This window comes from Ambystoma mexicanum, chromosome 13 (genome assembly GCF_040938575.1).
Source record: "Ambystoma mexicanum isolate Mex_15411 chromosome 13, UKY_AmexF1_1, whole genome shotgun sequence".
NCBI classification, from domain to species: Eukaryota; Metazoa; Chordata; class Amphibia; order Caudata; family Ambystomatidae; genus Ambystoma; species Ambystoma mexicanum.
In genome coordinates this window covers 816,395,446-816,417,264 of record NC_090938.1, presented here as the reverse complement: position 1 = coordinate 816,417,264, position 21,819 = coordinate 816,395,446, and positions in this window count along the sequence as shown.

Here is a 21,819-nt window from a genome sequence, read left to right as displayed (position 1 = left end):
CCCCACAGCAGAGGGCAAGAGCCTGGGGAAATGCAGCACCTCTGCATGATCATAGATACCCAGCTCTGTCCTCCACTGTGGCCTGCAACCATAGACCCTACACCCACCTCCACCCCCCACAGCAGAGGGCAAGAGCCTTGGGAAATGCAGCACCTCTGCATGATCATAGATACCCAGCTCTCTCCTCCACTGTGGCCTGCCACCAGAGACCCCACACCCCCTCCCACCACAGCAGAGGGCAAGAGCCTTTGGAAATGCAGCACCTCTGCATGATCATAGATACCCAGCACTCTCCTCCACTGTGGTCTGCCACCATAGGCCCTACACCCCCCACCCGCCACAGCAGAGGGCAGGAGCCTTGGGAAATGCAGCCCCTCTGCATGATCATAGATACCCAGCTCTCCCCTCCACTGTGGCCTGCCACTCGAGGCCCTACACGCCCTCCCCCCACAGCAGACGGCGAGAGAATTGGGAATTGCTGAATTGCTGCCCCTCTGCATGATCATAGATACCCAGCTCTCCCCTCCACTGTGGCCTGCCACCATAGGCCCTACACCACTCGCCCCCACAGCAGAAGGCAAGAGCCTTGGGAAATGCAGCACCTCTGCATGATCATAGATACCCAGCTCTCTCCTCCACTGTGGCCTGCCACCAGAGACCCCACACCCCCTCCCCCACAGCAGACGGCGAGAGCCTTGGGAAATGCAGCACCTCTGCATGATCATAGATACCCAGCTCTCTCCTCCACTGTGGCCTGCCACCAGAGACCCCACACCCCCCTCCCCCCACAGCAGAGGGCAAGAGCCTGGGGAAATGCAGCACCTCTGCATGATCATAGATACCCAGCCCTGTCCTCCACTGTGGCCTGCCACCATAGACCCTACACCCACCTCCACCCCCCACAGCAGAGTGCAAGAGCCTTGGGAAATGCAGCACCTCTGCATGATCATAGATACCCAGCTCTCTCCTCCACTGTGGCCTGCAACCAGAGACCCCGCACTCCCCTCCCCCACAGCAGAGGGCAAGAGCTTTGGGAAATGCAGCACCTCTGCATGATCATAGATACCCAGCTCTCTCCTCCACTGTGGCCTGCAACCAGAGACCCCGCACCCCTTCCCCCACAGCAGAGGGCAAGAGCCTTGGGAAATGCAGTACCTCTGCATGATCATAGATACCCAACTCTCTCCTCCACTGTGGTCTGCCACCATAGGCCCTACAACCCCCACCCGCCACAGCAGAGGGCAGGAGCCTTGGGAAATGCAGCACCTCTGCATGATCATAGATACCCAGCTCTCTCCTCCACTGTGGCCTGCCACCAGAGACACCACACCCCCATCCCCACAGCAGAGGGCAAGAGCCTTGGGAAATGCAGCACCTCTGCATGATCATAGATACCCAGCTCTCTCCTCCACTGTGGCCTGCTACCAGAGACCCCACACCCCCCTCCCCCACAGCAGAAGGCAAGAGCCATGGGAAATGCAGCACCTCTGCATGAGCATAGATACCCAGCTCTCTCATCCACTGTGGCCTGCCACCAGAGACCCCACACCCCCCTCCCCCCACAGCAGAGGGCAAGAGCCTTGGGAAATGCAGCACCTCTGCATGATCATAGATACCCAGCTTTCTCCTCCACCCAGGCCTGCCACCAACAACTCTACACCCCCCTCCCCCCACAGCAGAGGGCAAGAGCCTTGGGAAATGCAGCACCTCTGCATGATCATAGATACCCAGCTCTCTCCTCCACTGTGGTCTGCCACCAGAGACCCCACACCCCACAGCAGAGGGTAAGAGCCTTGGGAAATGCAGCACCTCTGCGTGATCATAGATACCCAGCTCTCTCCTCCACCGTGGCCTGCCACCAGAGACCCTACACCCACCCCCACAGCAGAGGGCAAGAGCCTTGGGGAATGCAGCACCGCTGCATGATCATAGATACCCAGCTCTCTCCTCCACTGTGGCCTGCCACCAAAGACCGCCCCCCCACCTCCACAGCAGAGGGCAAGAGCCTTGGGAAATGCAGCACCTCTGCATGATCATAGATACCCAGCTCTCTCCTCCCCTGTGGCCTGCCACAAGAGACACCACACCCCCCTCCCCCCACAGCAGAGGGCAGGAGCCTTGGGAAATGCAGCACCTCTGCATGATCATAGATACCCAGCTCTCTCCTCCACTGTGGCCTGCCACCAGAGACCCCACACCCCCTCTACCCCACGGCAAAGGGCAAGAGCCTGGGGAAATGCAGCACCTCTGCATGATCATAGATACCCAGCTCTCCCCTCCACTGTGGCCTGTCACCATAGACCCTGCCTCCTCCCCCACAGCAGAGGGCAAGAGCCTTGGGAAATGCACCACCTCTGCATGATCATAGATACCCAGCTCTCTCCTCCCCTGTGGCCTGCCACAAGAGACACCACACCCCCCTCCCCCCACGGCAAAGGGCAAGAGCCTGGGGAAATGCAGCACCTCTGCATGATCATAGATACCCAGCTCTCCCCTTCACTGTGGCCTGCCACCATAGACCCTGCTTCCTCCCCCACAGCAGAGGGCAAGAGCCTTGGGAAATGCAGCACCTCTTCATGATCATAGATACCCAGCTCTCCCCTCCACTGTGGCCTGCCACCATAGACCCTGCACCCTCCCCCACAGAAGAGGACAACAGCCTTGGGAAATGCAGCACCTCTGCATGATCATAGATACCCAGCTCTCCCCTCCACTGTGGCCTGCCACCAGAGACCCCCCACCCCCTCACAGCAGAGGGCAAGAGCCTTGGGAAAGGCAGCACCTCTGCATGATCATAGATACCCAGCTCTCTCCTCCACTGTGGCCTGCAACCAGAGGCCCTACACCCCCCTCCCCCACAGCAGAGGGCAAGAGCCTTGGGAAATGCAGCACCTATGCATGCTCATAGATACCCAGCTCTCTCCTCCACTGTGGCCTGCCACCATATGCCCTACACCCCCCCCCCCCCCGCCCACAGCAGAGGGCAAGAGCCTTGGGAAATGCACCACCTCTGCATGATCATAGATACCCATCTCTCTCCTCCCCTGTGGCCTGCCACCAGAGACCCCACACCCCCCCTCCCCCCCACAGCAGAGGGTAAGTGCCTTGGGAAATGCACCACCTCTACATGATCATAGATACCCAGCTCTCTTCTAAACTGTGGCCTGCAACCAGAGGCCCTACACCCCCCTCGCCCACAGCAGAGGGCAAGAGCCTTGGGAAATGCACCACCTCTGCATGATCATAGATACCCAGCTCTCCCCTCCACTGTGGCCTGCAACCAGAGGCCCTACACCCCCCTCCCCCACAGCAGAGGGCAAGTGCCTTGGGAAATGCAGCACCTCTGCATGATCATAGATACCCAGATCTCTCCTCCACTGTGGCCTGCCACCAGAGACCCCACACCTCCCCATCCCTCCACAGCAGAGGGTAAGAGCCTTGGGAAATGCAGCACCTCTGCCTGATCATAGATACCCAGCTCTCTCCTCCACTGTGGCCTGCAACCAGAGACCCCACACCCCCCCATCCCTCCACAGCAGAGTGTAAGAACCTTGGGAAATGCAGCACCTATGCATGATCATAGATACCCAGCTCTCTCCTCCACTGTGGCCTGCCACCAAAGGCCCTACGCCCCCCTCCCCCCACAGCAGAGGGCAAGAGCCTTGGGAAATGCAGCACCTCTGCATGATCATAGATACCCAGCTCTCCCCGCCACTGTGGCCTGCCACCAGAGACCCCCCACCCCCTCACAGCAGAGGGCAAGAGCCTTGGGAAATGCAGCACCTCTGCATGATCATAGATACCCAGCTCTCTCCTCCACTGTGGCCTGCAACCAGAGGCCCTACACCCCCTCCCCCACAGCAGAGGGCAAGAGCATTGGGAAATGCAGCACCTCTGCATGCTCATAGATACCCAGCTCTCTCCTCCATTGTGGCCTGCCACCATATGCCCTACACCCCCCCACCCACAGTAGAGGGCAAGAGCTTTGGGAAATGCACCACCTCTGCATGATCATAGATACCCATCTCTCTCCTCCCCTTTGGCCTGCCACCAAAGACCCCACACCCCCTCCCCCCCACAGCAGAGGGTAAGTGTCTTGGGAAATGCACCACCTCTGCATGATCATAGATACCCAGCTCTCCCCTCCACTGTGGCCTGCAACCAGAGGCCCTACACCCCCCTCGCCCACAGCAGAGGGCAAGAGCCTTGGGAAATGCACCACCTCTGCATGATCATAGATACCCAGCTCTCCCCTCCACTATGGCCTGCAACCAGAGGCCCTACACCCCCCTCCCCCACAGCAGAGGGTAAGAGCCTTGGGAAATGCAGCACCTCTGCATGATCATAGATACCCAGCTCTCTCCTCCACTGGGGCCTGCAACCAGAGACCCCACACCCCCCCCAACCCTCCACAGCAGAGTGTAAGAACCTTGGGAAATGCAGCACCTATGCATGATCATAGATACCCAGCTCTCTCCTCCACTGTGGCCTGCCACCAAAGGCCCTACGCCCCGCTCCACCCACAGTAGAGGGCAAGAGCCTTGGGAAATGCAGCATCTCTGCATGATCATCGATACCCAGCTCTCCTCCACTGTGGCCTGCCACCAGAGACCCCACACCCCCCATCCCTCCACAGCAGAGGGTAAGAGCCTTGGGAAATGCAGCACCTCTGCATGATCATAGATACCCAGCTCTCTCCTCCACTGTGGCCTGCCCCCATAGCCCCACACCCCTCCCCCACAGCAGAGGGCAAGAGCCTTGGGAAATGCAGCACCTCTGCATGATCATAGATACCCAGCTCTCTCCTCCACTGTGGCCTGCAACAAGAGACCCCACACCCCCTTCCCCCACAGCAGAGGGCAAGAGCCTTGGGAAATGCAGAACCTCTGCATGATCATAGATACCCAGCTCTCCCCTCCACTGTGGCCTGCCACCAGAGACCCCACACCCCCCTCCCCCACAGCAGAGGGCAATAGCCTTGGGAAATGCAGCACCTCTGCATGATCATAGATACCCAGCTCTCCCCTCCACTGTGGCCTGCCACTAGAGACCCCACACCCCCTCCCCCCACAGCAGAGGGCAAGAGCCTTGGGAAATGCAGCACCTCTGCAAGATCATAGATACCCAGCTCTCTCCTCCACTGTGGCCTGCCACCAGAGACCCCACACCCCCTCCCCCCACAGCAGAGGGCAATAGCCTTGGGAAATGCAGGACCTCTGCATGATCATAGATACCCAGCTCTCCCCTCCACTGTGGCCTGCCACTAGAGGCCCTACACCCCATACCCCCACAGCAGACGGCGAGAGAATTGGGAATGCTGCCCCTCTGAATGATCATAGATACCCAGCTCTCCCCTCCACTGTGGCCTGCCACCATAGGCCCTACACCACTCGCCCCCCACAGCAGAAGGCAAGAGCCTTGGGAAATGCAGCACCTCTGCATGATCATAGATACCCAGCTCTCTCCTCCACTGTGGCCTGCCACCAGAGACCCCACACCCCCCTCCCCCCACAGCAGAGGGCAAGAGCCTGGGGCAATGCAGCACCTATGCATGATCATAGATACCCAGCTCTCTCCTCCACTGTGGCCTGCCACCAAAGGCCCTACGCCCTCCTCCACCCACAGCAGAGGGCAAGAGCCTTGGGAAATGCAGCATCTCTGCATGATCATCGATACCCAGCTCCCCTCCACTGTGGCCTGCAACCAGAGACCCCACACCCCCCATCCCTCCACAGCAGAGTGTAAGAACCTTGGGAAATGCAGCACCTATGCATGATCATAGATACCCAGCTCTCTCCTCCACTGTGGCCTGCCACCAAAGGCCCTACGCCCCCCTCCACCCACAGCAGAGGGCAAGAGCCTTGGGAAATGCAGCATCTCTGCATGATCATCGATACCCAGCTCTCCTCCACTGTGGCCTGCCACCAGAGACCCCACACCCCCCATCCCTCCACAGCAGAGGGTAAGAGCCTTGGGAAATGTAGCACCTCTGCATGATCATAGATACCCAGCTCTCTCCTCCACTGTGGCCTGCCACCAGAGACCGCCCCCCCCCAGAGCAGAGGGCAAGAGCCTTGGGAAATGCAGTACCTCTGCATGATCATAGATACCCAGCTCTCTCCTCCACTGTGGCCAGCCACCAGAGACCCGGCACTCCCCTCACCCACAGCAGAGGGCAAGAGTATTGGGAAATGCAGCACCTCTGCATGATCATAGATACCCAGCTCTCTCCTCCACTGTGGCCTGCAACAAGAGACCCCACACCCCCTTCACCCACAGCAGAGGGCAAGACCCTTGGGAAATGCAGAACCTCTGCATGATCATAGATACCCAGCTCTCCCCTCCACTGTGGCCTGCCACCAGAGACCCCACACCTCCTTCCCCCACAGCAGAGGGCAATAGCCTTGGGAAATGCAGCACCTCTGCATGATCATAGATACCCAGCTCTCCCCTCCACTGTGGCCTGCCACCAGAGACCCTACACCCACCTCCACCCCCACAGCAGAGGGCAAAAGCCTTGGGAAATGCAGCACCTCTGCATGATCATAGATACCCAGCTCTCTCCTCCACTGTGGCCTGCCACCAGAGACCCCACACCCCCTCCCCCCACAGCAGAGGGCAGGAGCCTTGGGAAATGAAGCACCTCTGCATGATCATAGATACCCAGCTCCCTCCTCCACTGTGGCCTGCCACCAGAGACCCCACACCCCCTCTACCCCACGGCAAAGGGCAAGAGCCTGGGGAAATGCAGCACCTCTGCATGATCATAGATACCCAGCTCTCCCCTCCACTGTGGCCTGTCACCATAGACCCTGCCTCCTCCCCCACAGCAGAGGGCAAGAGCCTTGGGAAATGCACCACCTCTTCATGATCATAGATACCCAGCTCTCCCCTCCACTGTGGCCTGCCACCAGAGGCCCTACACCCCCCTCGCCCCACAGCCGAGGGTAAGAGCCTTGGGAAATGCAGCACCTCTGCATGATCATAGATACCCAGCTCTCTCCTCCCCTGTGGCCTGCCACAAGAGACACCACACCCCCCTCCCTCCCCCCACGGCAAAGGGCAAGAGCCTGGGGAAATGCAGCACCTCTGCATGATCATAGATACCCAGCTCTCCCCTCCACTGTGGCCTGCCACCATAGACCCTGCTTCCTCCCCCACAGCAGAGGGCAAGAGCCTTGGGAAATGCAGCACCTCTTCATGATCATAGATACCCAGCTCTCCCCTCCACTGTGGCCTGCCACCATAGACCCTGCACCCTCCCCCACAGAAGAGGACAAAAGCCTTGGGAAATGCAGCACCTCTGCATGATCATAGATACCCAGCTCTCCCCTCCACTGTGGCCTGCCACCAGAGACCCCCCACCCCCTCACAGCAGAGGGCAAGAGCCTTGGGAAAGGCAGCACCTCTGCATGATCATAGATACACAGCTCTCTCCTCCACTGTGGCCTGCAACCAGAGGCCCTACACCCCCCTCCCCCACAGCAAAGGGCAAGAGCCTTGGGAAATGCAGCACCTATGCATGCTCATAGATACCCAGCTCTCTCCTCCACTGTGGCCTGCCACCATATGCCCTACACCCGCCCCCCGCCCACAGCAGAGGGCAAGAGCCTTGGGAAATGCACCACCTCTGCATGATCATAGATACCCAGCTCTCTTCTAAACTGTGGCCTGCAACCAGAGGCCCTACACCCCCCTCCCCCACAGCAGAGGGCAAGTGCCTTGGGAAATGCAGCACCTCTGCATGATCATAGATACCCAGATCTCTCCTCCACTGTGGCCTGCCACCAGAGACCCCACACCTCCCCATCCCTCCACAGCAGAGGGTAAGAGCCTTGGGAAATGCAGCACCTCTGCCTGATCATAGATACCCAGCTCTCTCCTCCACTGTGGCCTGCAACCAGAGACCCCACACCCCCCCATCCCTCCACAGCAGAGTGTAAGAACCTTGGGAAATGCAGCACCTATGCATGATCATAGATACCCAGCTCTCTCCTCCACTGTGGCCTGCCACCAAAGGCCCTACGCCCCCCTCCCCCCACAGCAGAGGGCAAGAGCCTTGGGAAATGCAGCACCTCTGCATGATCATAGATACCCAGCTCTCCCCGCCACTGTGGCCTGCCACCAGAGACCCCCCACCCCCTCACAGCAGAGGGCAAGAGCCTTGGGAAATGCAGCACCTCTGCATGATCATAGATACCCAGCTCTCTCCTCCACTGTGGCCTGCAACCAGAGGCCCTACACCCCCTCCCCCACAGCAGAGGGCAAGAGCATTGGGAAATGCAGCACCTCTGCATGCTCATAGATACCCAGCTCTCTCCTCCATTGTGGCCTGCCACCATATGCCCTACACCCCCCCCACCCACAGTAGAGGGCAAGAGCTTTGGGAAATGCACCACCTCTGCATGATCATAGATACCCATCTCTCTCCTCCCCTTTGGCCTGCCACCAGAGACCCCACACCCCCTCCCCCCCACAGCAGAGGGTAAGTGTCTTGGGAAATGCACCACCTCTGCATGATCATAGATACCCAGCTCTCCCCTCCACTGTGGCCTGCAACCAGAGGCCCTACACCCCCCTCGCCCACAGCAGAGGGCAAGAGCCTTGGGAAATGCACCACCTCTGCATGATCATAGATACCCAGCTCTCCCCTCCACTATGGCCTGCAACCAGAGGCCCTACACCCCCCTCCCCCACAGCAGAGGGTAAGAGCCTTGGGAAATGCAGCACCTCTGCATGATCATAGATACCCAGCTCTCTCCTCCACTGTGGCCTGCAACCAGAGACCCCACACCCCCCCCAACCCTCCACAGCAGAGTGTAAGAACCTTGGGAAATGCAGCACCTATGCATGATCATAGATACCCAGCTCTCTCCTCCACTGTGGCCTGCCACCAAAGGCCCTACGCCCCGCTCCACCCACAGTAGAGGGCAAGAGCCTTGGGAAATGCAGCATCTCTGCATGATCATCGATACCCAGCTCTCCTCCACTGTGGCCTGCCACCAGAGACCCCACACCCCCCATCCCTCCACAGCAGAGGGTAAGAGCCTTGGGAAATGCAGCACCTCTGCATGATCATAGATACCCAGCTCTCTCCTCCACTGTGGCCTGCCCCCATAGCCCCACACCCCTCCCCCACAGCAGAGGGCAAGAGCCTTGGGAAATGCAGCACCTCTGCATGATCATAGATACCCAGCTCTCTCCTCCACTGTAGCCTGCAACAAGAGACCCCACACCCCCTTCCCCCACAGCAGAGGGCAAGAGCCTTGGGAAATGCAGAACCTCTGCATGATCATAGATACCCAGCTCTCCCCTCCACTGTGGCCTGCCACCAGAGACCCCACACCCCCCTCCCCCACAGCAGAGGGCAATAGCCTTGGGAAATGCAGCACCTCTGCATGATCATAGATACCCAGCTCTCCCCTCCACTGTGGCCTGCCACTAGAGACCCCACACCCCCTCCCCCCACAGCAGAGGGCAAGAGCCTTGGGAAATGCAGCACCTCTGCAAGATCATAGATACCCAGCTCTCTCCTCCACTGTGGCCTGCCACCAGAGACCCCACACCCCCTCCCCCCACAGCAGAGGGCAATAGCCTTGGGAAATGCAGCACCTCTGCATGATCATAGATACCCAGCTCTCCCCTCCACTGTGGCCTGCCACTAGAGGCCCTACACCCCATACCCCCACAGCAGACGGTGAGAGAATTGGGAATGCTGCCCCTCTGCATGATCATAGATACCCAGCTCTCCCCTCCACTGTGGCCTGCCACCATAGGCCCTACACCACTCGCCCCCCACAGCAGAAGGCAAGAGCCTTGGGAAATGCAGCACCTCTGCATGATCATAGATACCCAGCTCTCGCCTCCACTGTGGCCTGCCACCAGAGACCCCACACCCCCCTCCCCCCACAGCAGAGGGCAAGAGCCTGGGGCAATGCAGCACCTCTGCATGATCATAGATACCCAGCTCTCTCCTCCACTGTGGCCTGCCACCAAAGGCCCTACGCCCCCCTCCACCCACAGCAGAGGGCAAGAGCCTTGGGAAATGCAGCATCTCTGCATGATCATTGATACCCAGCTCTCCTCCACTGTGGCCTGCCACCAGAGACCCCACACCCCCCATCCCTCCACAGCAGAGGGTAAGAGCCTTGGGAAATGCAGCACCTCTGCATGATCATAGATACCCAGCTCTCTCCTCCACTGTGGCCTGCCACCAGAGACCGCCCCCCCCCCAGAGCAGAGGGCAAGAGCCTTGGGAAATGCAGTACCTCTGCATGATCATAGATACCCAGCTCTCTCCTCCACTGTGGCCAGCCACCAGAGACCCGGCACTCCCCTCACCCACAGCAGAGGGCAAGAGTATTGGGAAATGCAGCACCTCTGCATGATCATAGATACCCAGCTCTCTCCTCCACTGTGGCCTGCAACAAGAGACCCCACACCCCCTTCACCCACAGCAGAGGGCAAGACCCTTGGGAAATGCAGAACCTCTGCATGATCATAGATACCCAGCTCTCCCCTCCACTGTGGCCTGCCACCAGAGACCCCACACCTCCTTCCCCCACAGCAGAGGGCAATAGCCTTGGGAAATGCAGCACCTCTGCATGATCATAGATACCCAGCTCTCCCCTCCACTGTGGCCTGCCACCAGAGACCCTAAACCCACCTCCACCCCCACAGCAGAGGGCAAAAGCCTTGGGAAATGCAGCACCTCTGCATGATCATAGATACCCAGCTCTCTCCTCCACTGTGGCCTGCCACCAGAGACCCCACACCCCCTCCCCCCACAGCAGAGGGCAAGAGCCTTGGGAAATGCAGCACCTCTGCATGATCATAGATACCCAGCTCCCTCCTCCACTTTGGTCTGCCACCATAGGCCCTACACCCCCCACCCGCCACAGCAGAGGGCAGGAGCCTTGGGAAATGCAGCCCCTCTGCATGATCATAGATACCCAGCTCTCTCCTCCACTGTGACCTGCCACCAGAGACACCACCCCCGTCTCCCCCATATCAGAGCGCAAGAGCCTTGGGAAATGCAGCACCTCTGCATGATCATAGATACCCGGCTCTCTCCTCCCCTGTGGCCTGCCACCAGAGACACCACACACCCCACTCCCCCCACAGCAGAGGGCAAGAACCTTGGGAAATGCAGCACCTCTGCATGATCATAGATACCCAGCTCTCTCCTCCACTGTGGCCTGCCACCAGAGACTCTACACCCCCCTCCCCCCACAGCAGAGGGCAAGAGCCTTGGGAAATGCACCACATCTGCATGATCATAGATACCCAGCTCTCCCCTCCACTATGGCCTGCAACCAGAGGCCCTACACCCCCCTCCCCCACAGCAGAGGGTAAGAGCCTTGGGAAATGCAGCACCTCTGCATGATCATAGATACCCAGCTCTCTCCTCCACTGTGGCCTGCAACCAGAGACCCCACACCCCCCCATCCCTCCACAGCAGAGTGTAAGAACCTTGGGAAATGCAGCACCTATGCATGATCATAGATACCCAGCTCTCTCCTCCACTGTGGCCTGCCACCAAAGGCCCTACGCCCCGCTCCACCCACAGTAGAGGGCAAGAGCCTTGGGAAATGCAGCATCTCTGCATGATCATCGATACCCAGCTCTCCTCCACTGTGGCCTGCCACCAGAGACCCCACACCCCCCATCCCTCCACAGCAGAGGGTAAGAGCCTTGGGAAATGCAGCACCTCTGCATGATCATAGATACCCAGCTCTCTCCTCCACTGTGGCCTGCCCCCATAGCCCCACACCCCTCCCCCACAGCAGAGGGCAAGAGCCTTGGGAAATGCAGCACCTCTGCATGATCATAGATACCCAGCTCTCTCCTCCACTGTGGCCTGCAACAAGAGACCCCACACCCCCTTCCCCCACAGCAGAGGGCAAGAGCCTTGGGAAATGCAGAACCTCTGCATGATCATAGATACCCAGCTCTCCCCTCCACTGTGGCCTGCCACCAGAGACCCCACACCCCCCTCCCCCACAGCAGAGGGCAATAGCCTTGGGAAATGCAGCACCTCTGCATGATCATAGATACCCAGCTCTCCCCTCCACTGTGGCCTGCCACCAGAGACCCCACACCCCCTCCCCCCACAGCAGAGGGCAAGAGCCTTGGGAAATGCAGCACCTCTGCAAGATCATAGATACCCAGCTCTCTCCTCCACTGTGGCCTGCCACCAGAGACCCCACACCCCCTCCCCCCACAGCAGAGGGCAATAGCCTTGGGAAATGCAGCACCTCTGCATGATCATAGATACCCAGCTCTCCCCTCCACCGTGGCCTACCACTAGAGGCCCTACACCCCATACCCCCACAGCAGACGGCGAGAGAATTGGGAATGCTGCCCCTCTGCATGATCATAGATACCCAGCTCTCCCGTCCACTGTGGCCTGCCACCATAGGCCCTACACCACTCGCCCCCCACAGCAGAAGGCAAGAGCCTTGGGAAATGCAGCACCTCTGCATGATCATAGATACCCAGCTCTCTCCTCCACTGTGGCCTGCCACCAGAGACCGCCCCCCCCAGAGCAGAGGGCAAGAGCCTTGGGAAACGCAGTACCTCTGCATGATCATAGATACCCAGCTCTCTCCTCCACTGTGGGCAGCCACCAGAGACCCGGCACTCCCCTCACCCACAGCAGAGGGCAAGAGTATTGGGAAATGCAGCACCTCTGCATGATCATAGATACCCAACTCTCTCCTCCACTGTGGCCTGCAACAAGAGACCCCACACCCCCTTCACCCACAGCAGAGGGCAAGACCCTTGGGAAATGCAGAACCTCTGCATGATCATAGATACCGAGCTCTCCCCTTCACTGTGGCCTGCCACCAGAGACCCCACACCCCCTCCCCCACAGCAGAGGGCAATAGCCTTGGGAAATGCAGCACCTCTGCATGATCATAGATACCCAGCTCTCCCCTCCACTGTGGCCTGCCACCAGAGACCCTACACCCACCTCCACCCCCACAGCAGAGGGCAAAAGCCTTGGGAAATGCAGCACCTCTGCATGATCATAGATACCCAGCTCTCTCCTCCACTGTGGCCTGCCACCAGAGACCCCACACCCCCTCCCCCCACAGCAGAGGGCAAGAGCCTTGGGAAATGCAGCACCTCTGCATGATCATAGATACCCAGCTCCCTCCTCCACTGTGGTCTGCCACCATAGGCCCTATACCCCCCACCCGCCACAGCAGAGGGCAAGAGCCTTGGGAAATGCAGCACCTCTGCATGCTCATAGATACCCAGCTCTCTCCTCCACTGTGGCCTGCCACCAGAGACCCCCCACCCGCTACCCCTCACAGCAGAGGGCAAGTGCCTTGGGAAATGCAGCACCTCTGCATGATCATAGATACCCAGCTCTCTCCTCCACTATGGCGTGCAACCAGAGACCCCACACCCCCCTCCCCCAACAGCAGAGGGCAAGAGCCTTGGGAAATGCAGCACCTCTGCATGATCATAGATACCCAGCTCTCTCCTCCACCCAGGCCTGCCACCAACGACTCTACACCCCCCTCCCCCCACAGCAGAGGGCAAGAGCCTTGGGAAATGCAGCACCTCTGCATGATCATAGATACCCAGCTCTCTCCTCCCCTGTGACCTGCCACAAGAGACACCACACCCCCCTCCCCCCACAGCAGAGGGCAGGAGCCTTGGGAAATGCAGCACCTCTGCATGATCATAGATACCAGCTCTCTCCTCCACTGTGGCCTGCCACCAGAGACCCCACACCCCCTCTACCCCACGGCAAAGGGCAAGAGCCTGGGGAAATGCAGCACCTCTGCATGATCATAGATACCCAGCTCTCCCCTCCACTGTGGCCTGCCACCAGAGGCCCTACACCCCCCTCGCCCCACAGCCGAGGGTAAGAGCCTTGGGAAATGCAGCACCTCTGCATGATCATAGATACCCAGCTCTCTCCTCCCCTGTGGCCTGCCACAAGAGACACCACACCCCCCTCCCCCCACGGCAAAGGGCAAGAGCCTGGGGAAATGCAGCACCTCTGCATGATCATAGATACCCAGCTCTCCCCTCCACTGTGGCCTGCCACCATAGACCCTGCTTCCTCCCCCACAGCAGAGGGCAAGAGCCTTGGGAAATGCAGCACCTCTTCATGATCATAGATACCCAGCTCCCCCCTCCACTGTGGCCTGCCACCATAGACCCTGCACCCTCCCCCACAGAAGAGGACAACAGCCTTGGGAAATGCAGCACCTCTGCATGATCATAGATACCCAGCTCTCCCCTCCACTGTGGCCTGCCACCAGAGACCCCCACCCCCTCACAGCAGAGGGCAAGAGCCTTGGGAAATGCAGCACCTCTGCATGATCATAGATACCCAGCTCTCTCCTCCACTGTGGCCTGCAACCAGAGGCCCTACACCCCCTCCCCCACAGCAGAGGGCAAGAGCCTTGGGAAATGCAGCACCTATGCATGCTCATAGATACCCAGCTCTCTCCTCCACTGTGGCCTGCCACCATATGCCCTACACCCCCCCCCCCCGCCCACAGCAGAGGGCAAGAGCCTTGGGAAATGCACCACCTCTGTGGCCTGCCACTCGAGGCCCTACACGCCCTCCCCCCACAGCAGACGGCGAGAGAATTGGGAATTGCTGCCCCTCTGCATGATCATAGATACCCAGCTCTCCCCTACACTGTGGCCTGCCACCATAGGCCCTACACCACTCGCCCCCACAGCAGAAGGCAAGAGCCTTGGGAAATGCAGCACCTCTGCATGATCATAGATACCCAGCTCTCTCCTCCACTGTGGCCTGCCACCAGAGACCCCACACCCCCTCCCCCCACAGCAGACGGCGAGAGCCTTGGGAAATGCAGCACCTCTGCATGATCATAGATACCCAGCCCTGTCCTCCACTGTGGCCTGCCACCATAGACCCTACACCCACCTCCACCCCCCACAGCAGAGGGCAAGAGCCTTGGGAAATGCAGCACCTCTGCATGATCATAGATACCCAGCTCTCTCCTCCACTGTGGCCTGCAACCAGAGACCCCGCACTCCCCTCCCCCACAGCAGAGGGCAAGAGCCTTGGGAAATGCAGCACCTCTGCATGATCATAGATACCCAGCTCTCTCCTCCACTGTGGCCTGCAACCAGAGACCCTGCACCCCTTCCCCCACAGCAGAGGGCAAGAGCCTTGGGAAATGCAGTACCTCTGCATGATCATAGATACCCAGCTCTCTCCTCCACTGTGGTCTGCCACCATAGGCCCTACAACCCCCACCCACCACAGCAGAGGGCAGGAGCCTTGGGAAATGCAGCACCTCTGCATGATCATAGATACCCAGCTCTCTCCTCCACTGTGGCCTGCCACCAGAGACACCACACCCCCATCCCCACAGCAGAGGGCAAGAGCCTTGGGAAATGCAGCACCTCTGCATGATCATAGATACCCAGCTCTCTCCTCCACTGTGGCCTGCCACCAGAGACACCACACCCCCATCCCCACAGCAGAGGGCAAGAGCCTTGGGAAATGCAGCACCTCTGCATGCTCATAGATACCCAGCTCTCTCCTCCACTGTGGCCTGCCACCAGAGACCCCCCACCCGCTACCCCTCACAGCAGAGGGCAAGTGCCTTGGGAAATGCAGCACCTCTGCATGATCATAGATACCCAGCTCTCTCCTCCACTATGGCGTGCAACCAGAGACCCCACACCCCCCTCCCCCAACAGCAGAGGGCAAGAGCCTTGGGAAATGCAGCACCTCTGCATGATCATAGATACCCAGCTCTCTCCTCCACCCAGGCCTGCCACCAACGACTCTACACCCCCCTCCCCCCACAGCAGAGGGCAAGAGCCTTGGGAAATGCAGCACCTCTGCATGATCATAGATACCCAGCTCTCTCCTCCCCTGTGACCTGCCACAAGAGACACCACACCCCCCTCCCCCCACAGCAGAGGGCAGGAGCCTTGGGAAATGCAGCACCTCTGCATGATCATAGATACCAGCTCTCTCCTCCACTGTGGCCTGCCACCAGAGACCCCACACCCCCTCTACCCCACGGCAAAGGGCAAGAGCCTGGGGAAATGCAGCACCTCTGCATGATCATAGATACCCAGCTCTCCCCTCCACTGTGGCCTGCCACCAGAGGCCCTACACCCCCCTCGCCCCACAGCCGAGGGTAAGAGCCTTGGGAAATGCAGCACCTCTGCATGATCATAGATACCCAGCTCTCTCCTCCCCTGTGGCCTGCCACAAGAGACACCACACCCCCCTCCCCCCACGGCAAAGGGCAAGAGCCTGGGGAAATGCAGCACCTCTGCATGATCATAGATACCCAGCTCTCCCCTCCACTGTGGCCTGCCACCATAGACCCTGCTTCCTCCCCCACAGCAGAGGGCAAGAGCCTTGGGAAATGCAGCACCTCTTCATGATCATAGATACCCAGCTCCCCCCTCCACTGTGGCCTGCCACCATAGACCCTGCACCCTCCCCCACAGAAGAGGACAACAGCCTTGGGAAATGCAGCACCTCTGCATGATCATAGATACCCAGCTCTCCCCTCCACTGTGGCCTGCCACCAGAGACCCCCCACCCCCTCACAGCAGAGGGCAAGAGCCTTGGGAAATGCAGCACCTCTGCATGATCATAGATACCCAGCTCTCTCCTCCACTGTGGCCTGCAACCAGAGGCCCTACACCCCCTCCCCCACAGCAGAGGGCAAGAGCCTTGGGAAATGCAGCACCTATGCATGCTCATAGATACCCAGCTCTCTCCTCCACTGTGGCCTGCCACCATATGCCCTACACCCCCCCCCGCCCACAGCAGAGGGCAAGAGCCTTGGGAAATGCACCACCTCTGTGGCCTGCCACTCGAGGCCCTACACGCCCTCCCCCCACAGCAGACGGCGAGAGAATTGGGAATTGCTGCCCCTCTGCATGATCATAGATACCCAGCTCTCCCCTACACTGTGGCCTGCCACCATAGGCCCTACACCACTCGCCCCCACAGCAGAAGGCAAGAGCCTTGGGAAATGCAGCACCTCTGCATGATCATAGATACCCAGCTCTCTCCTCCACTGTGGCCTGCCACCAGAGACCCCACACCCCCTCCCCCCACAGCAGACGGCGAGAGCCTTGGGAAATGCAGCACCTCTGCATGATCATAGATACCCAGCCCTGTCCTCCACTGTGGCCTGCCACCATAGACCCTACACCCACCTCCACCCCCCACAGCAGAGGGCAAGAGCCTTGGGAAATGCAGCACCTCTGCATGATCATAGATACCCAGCTCTCTCCTCCACTGTGGCCTGCAACCAGAGACCCCGCACTCCCCTCCCCCACAGCAGAGGGCAAGAGCCTTGGGAAATGCAGCACCTCTGCATGATCATAGATACCCAGCTCTCTCCTCCACTGTGGCCTGCAACCAGAGACCCTGCACCCCTTCCCCCACAGCAGAGGGCAAGAGCCTTGGGAAATGCAGTACCTCTGCATGATCATAGATACCCAGCTCTCTCCTCCACTGTGGTCTGCCACCATAGGCCCTACAACCCCCACCCACCACAGCAGAGGGCAGGAGCCTTGGGAAATGCAGCACCTCTGCATGATCATAGATACCCAGCTCTCTCCTCCACTGTGGCCTGCCACCAGAGACACCACACCCCCATCCCCACAGCAGAGGGCAAGAGCCTTGGGAAATGCAGCACCTCTGCATGATCATAGATACCCAGCTCTCTCCTCCACTGTGGCCTGCCACCAGAGACACCACACCCCCATCCCCACAGCAGAGGGCAAGAGCCTTGGGAAATGCAGCACCTCTGCATGATCATAGATACCCAGCTTTCTCCTCCACCCAGGCCTGCCACCAACAACTCTACACCCCCCTCCCCCCACAGCAGAGGGCAAGAGCCTTGGGAAATGCAGCACCTCTGCATGATCATAGATACCCAGCTCTCTCCTCCACTGTGGTCTGCCACCAGAGACCCCACACCCCACAGCAGAGGGTAAGAGCCTTGGGAAATGCAGCACCTCTGCGTGATCATAGATACCCAGCTCTCTCCTCCACCGTGGCCTGCCACCAGAGACCCTACACCCACCCCCACAGCAGAGGGCAAGAGCCTTGGGGAATGCAGCACCGCTGCATGATCATAGATACCCAGCTCTCTCCTCCACTGTGGCCTGCCACCAAAGACCGCCCCCCCTCCACAGCAGAGGGCAAGAGCCTTGGGAAATGCAGCACCTCTGCATGATCATAGATACCCAGCTCTCTCCTCCCCTGTGGCCTGCCACAAGAGACACCACACCCTCCTCCCCCCACAGCAGAGGGCAGGAGCCTTGGGAAATGCAGCACCTCTGCATGATCATAGATACCCAGCTCTCTCCTCCACTGTGGCCTGCCACCAGAGACCCCACACCCCCTCTACCCCACGGCAAAGGGCAAGAGCCTGGGGAAATGCAGCACCTCTGCATGATCATAGATACCCAGCTCTCCCCTCCACTGTGGCCTGCCACCATAGACCCTGCCTCCTCCCCCACAGCAGAGGGCAAGAGCCTTGGGAAATGCACCACCTCTTCATGATCATAGATACCCAGCTCTCCCCTCCACTGTGGCCTGCCACCAGAGGCCCTACACCCCCCTCTCCCCACAGCCGAGGGTAAGAGCCTTGGGAAATGCAGCACCTCTGCATGATCATAGATACCCAGCTCTCTCCTCCCCTGTGGCCTGCCACAAGAGACACCACACCCCCCTCCCCCCACGGCAAAGGGCAAGAGCCTGGGGAAATGCAGCACCTCTGCATGATCATAGATACCCAGCTCTCCCCTCCACTGTGGCCTGCCACCATAGACCCTGCTTCCTCCCCCACAGCAGAGGGCAAGAGCCTTGGGAAATGCAGCACCTCTTCATGATCATAGATACCCAGCTCTCCCCTCCACTGTGGCCTGCCACCATAGACCCTGCACCCTCCCCCACAGAAGAGGACAACAGCCTTGGGAAATGCAGCACCTCTGCATGATCATAGATACCCAGCTCTCCCCTCCACTGTGGCCTGCCACCAGAGACCCCCCACCCCCTCACAGCAGAGGGCAAGAGCCTTGGGAAATGCAGCACCTCTGCATGATCATAGATACCCAGCTCTCTCCTCCACTGTGGCATGCAACCAGAGGCCCTACACCCCCCTCCCCCACAGCAGAGGGCAAGAGCCTTGGGAAATGCAGCACCTATGCATGCTCATAGATACCCAGCTCTCTCCTCCACTGTGGCCTGCCACCATATGCCCTACACCCCCCCCCCCCCGCCCACAGCAGAGGGCAAGAGCCTTGGGAAATGCACCACCTCTGCATAATCATAGATACCCATCTCTCTCCTCCCCTGTGGCCTGCCACCAGAGACCCCACACCCCCCGCCCCCCCACAGCAGAGGGTAAGTGCCTTGGGAAATGCACCACCTCTACATGATCATAGATACCCAGCTCTCTTCTAAACTGTGGCCTGCAACCAGAGGCCCTACACCCCCCTCGCCCACAGCAGAGGGCAAGAGCCTTGGGAAATGCACCACCTCTGCATGATCATAGATACCCAGCTCTCCACTCCACTGTGGCCTGCAACCAGAGGCCCTACACCCCCCTCCCCCACAGCAGAGGGCAAGTGCCTTGGGAAATGCAGCACCTCTGCATGATCATAGATACCCAGATCTCTCCTCCACTGTGGCCTGCCACCAGAGACCCCACACCTCCCCATCCCTCCACAGCAGAGGGTAAGAGCCTTGGGAAATGCAGCACCTCTGCATGATCATAGATACCCAGCTCTCTCCTCCACTGTGGCCTGCAACCAGAGACCCCCCACCCCCCATCCCTCCACAGCAGAGTGTAAGAACCTTGGGAAATGCAGCACCTATGCATGATCATAGATACCCAGCTCTCTCCTCCACTGTGGCCTGCCACCAAAGGCCCTACGCCCCCCTCCCCCCACAGCAGAGGGCAAGAGCCTTGGGAAATGCAGCACCTCTGCATGATCATAGATACCCAGCTCTCCCCTCCACTGTGGCCTGCCACTAGAGACCCCCTCCCCCTCACAGCAGAGGGCAAGAGCCTTGGGAAATGCAGCACCTCTGCATGATCATAGATACCCAGCTCTCTCCTCCACTGTGGCCTGCAACCAGAGGCCCTACACCCCCTCCCCCACAGCAGAGGGCAAGAGCATTGGGAAATGCAGCACCTCTGCATGCTCATAGATACCCAGCTCTCTCCTCCATTGTGGCCTGCCACCATATGCCCTACACCCCCCACCCCACCCACAGTAGAGGGCAAGAGCTTTGGGAAATGCACCACCTCTGCGTGATCATAGATACCCATCTCTCTCCTCCCCTGTGGCCTGCCACCAGAGACCCCACACCCCCTCCCCCCCACAGCAGAGGGTAAGTGCCTTGGGAAATGCACCACCTCTGCATGATCATAGATACCCAGCTCTCCCCTCCACTGTGGCCTGCAACCAGAGGCCCTACACCCCCCTCGCCCACAGCAGAGGGCAAGAGCCTTGGGAAATGCACCACCTCTGCATGATGATAGATACCCAGCTCTCCCCTCCACTATGGCCTGCAACCAGAGGCCCTACACCCCCCTCCCCCACAGCAGAGGGTAAGAGCCTTGGGAAATGCAGCACCTCTGCATGATCATAGATACCCAGCTCTCTCCTCCACTGTGGCCTGCAACCAGAGACCCCACACCCCCCCATCCCTCCACAGCAGAGTGTAAGAACCTTGGGAAATGCAGCACCTATGCATGATCATAGATACCCAGCTCTCTCCTCCACTGTGGCCTGCCACCAAAGGCCCTACGCCCCGCTCCACCCACAGTAGAGGGCAAGAGCCTTGGGAAATGCAGCATCTCTGCATGATCATCGATACCCAGCTCTCCTCCACTGTGGCCTGCCACCAGAGACCCCACACCCCCCATCCCTCCACAGCAGAGGGTAAGAGCCTTGGGAAATGCAGCACCTCTGCATGATCATAGATACCCAGCTCTCTCCTCCACTGTGGCCTGCCCCCATAGACCCCACACCCCCTCCCCCACAGCAGAGGGCAAGAGCCTTGGGAAATGCAGCACCTCTGCATGATCATAGATACCCAGCTCTCTCCTCCACTGTGGCCTGCAACAAGAGACCCCACACCCCCTTCCCCCACAGCAGAGGGCAAGAGCCTTGGGAAATGCAGAACCTCTGCATGATCATAGATACCCAGCTCTCCCCTCCGCTGTGGCCTGCCACCAGAGACCCCACACCCCCCTCCCCCACAGCAGAGGGCAATAGCCTTGGGAAATGCAGCACCTCTGCATGATCATAGATACCCAGCTCTCCCCTCCACTGTGGCCTACCACCAGAGACCCCACACCCCCTCCCCCCACAGCAGAGGGCAAGAGCCTTGGGAAATGCAGCACCTCTGCAAGATCATAGATACCCAGCTCTCTCCTCCACTGTGGCCTGCCACCAGAGACCCCACCCCCCTCCCCCCACAGCAGAAGGGCAAGAGCCTTGGGATATGCAGCCCCTCTGCATGATCATAGATACCCAGCTCTCCCCTCCACTGTGGCCTGCCACTAGAGGCCCTACACCCCATACCCCCACAGCAGACGGCGAGAGAATTGGGAATGCTGCCCCTCTGCATGATCATAGATACCCAGCTCTCCCCTCCACTGTGGCCTGCCACCATAGGCCCTACACCACTCGCCCCCCACAGCAGAAGGCAAGAGCCTTGGGAAATGCAGCACCTCTGCATGATCATAGATACCCAGCTCTCTCCTCCACTGTGGCCTGCCACCAGAGACCCCACACCCCCCTCCCCCCACAGCA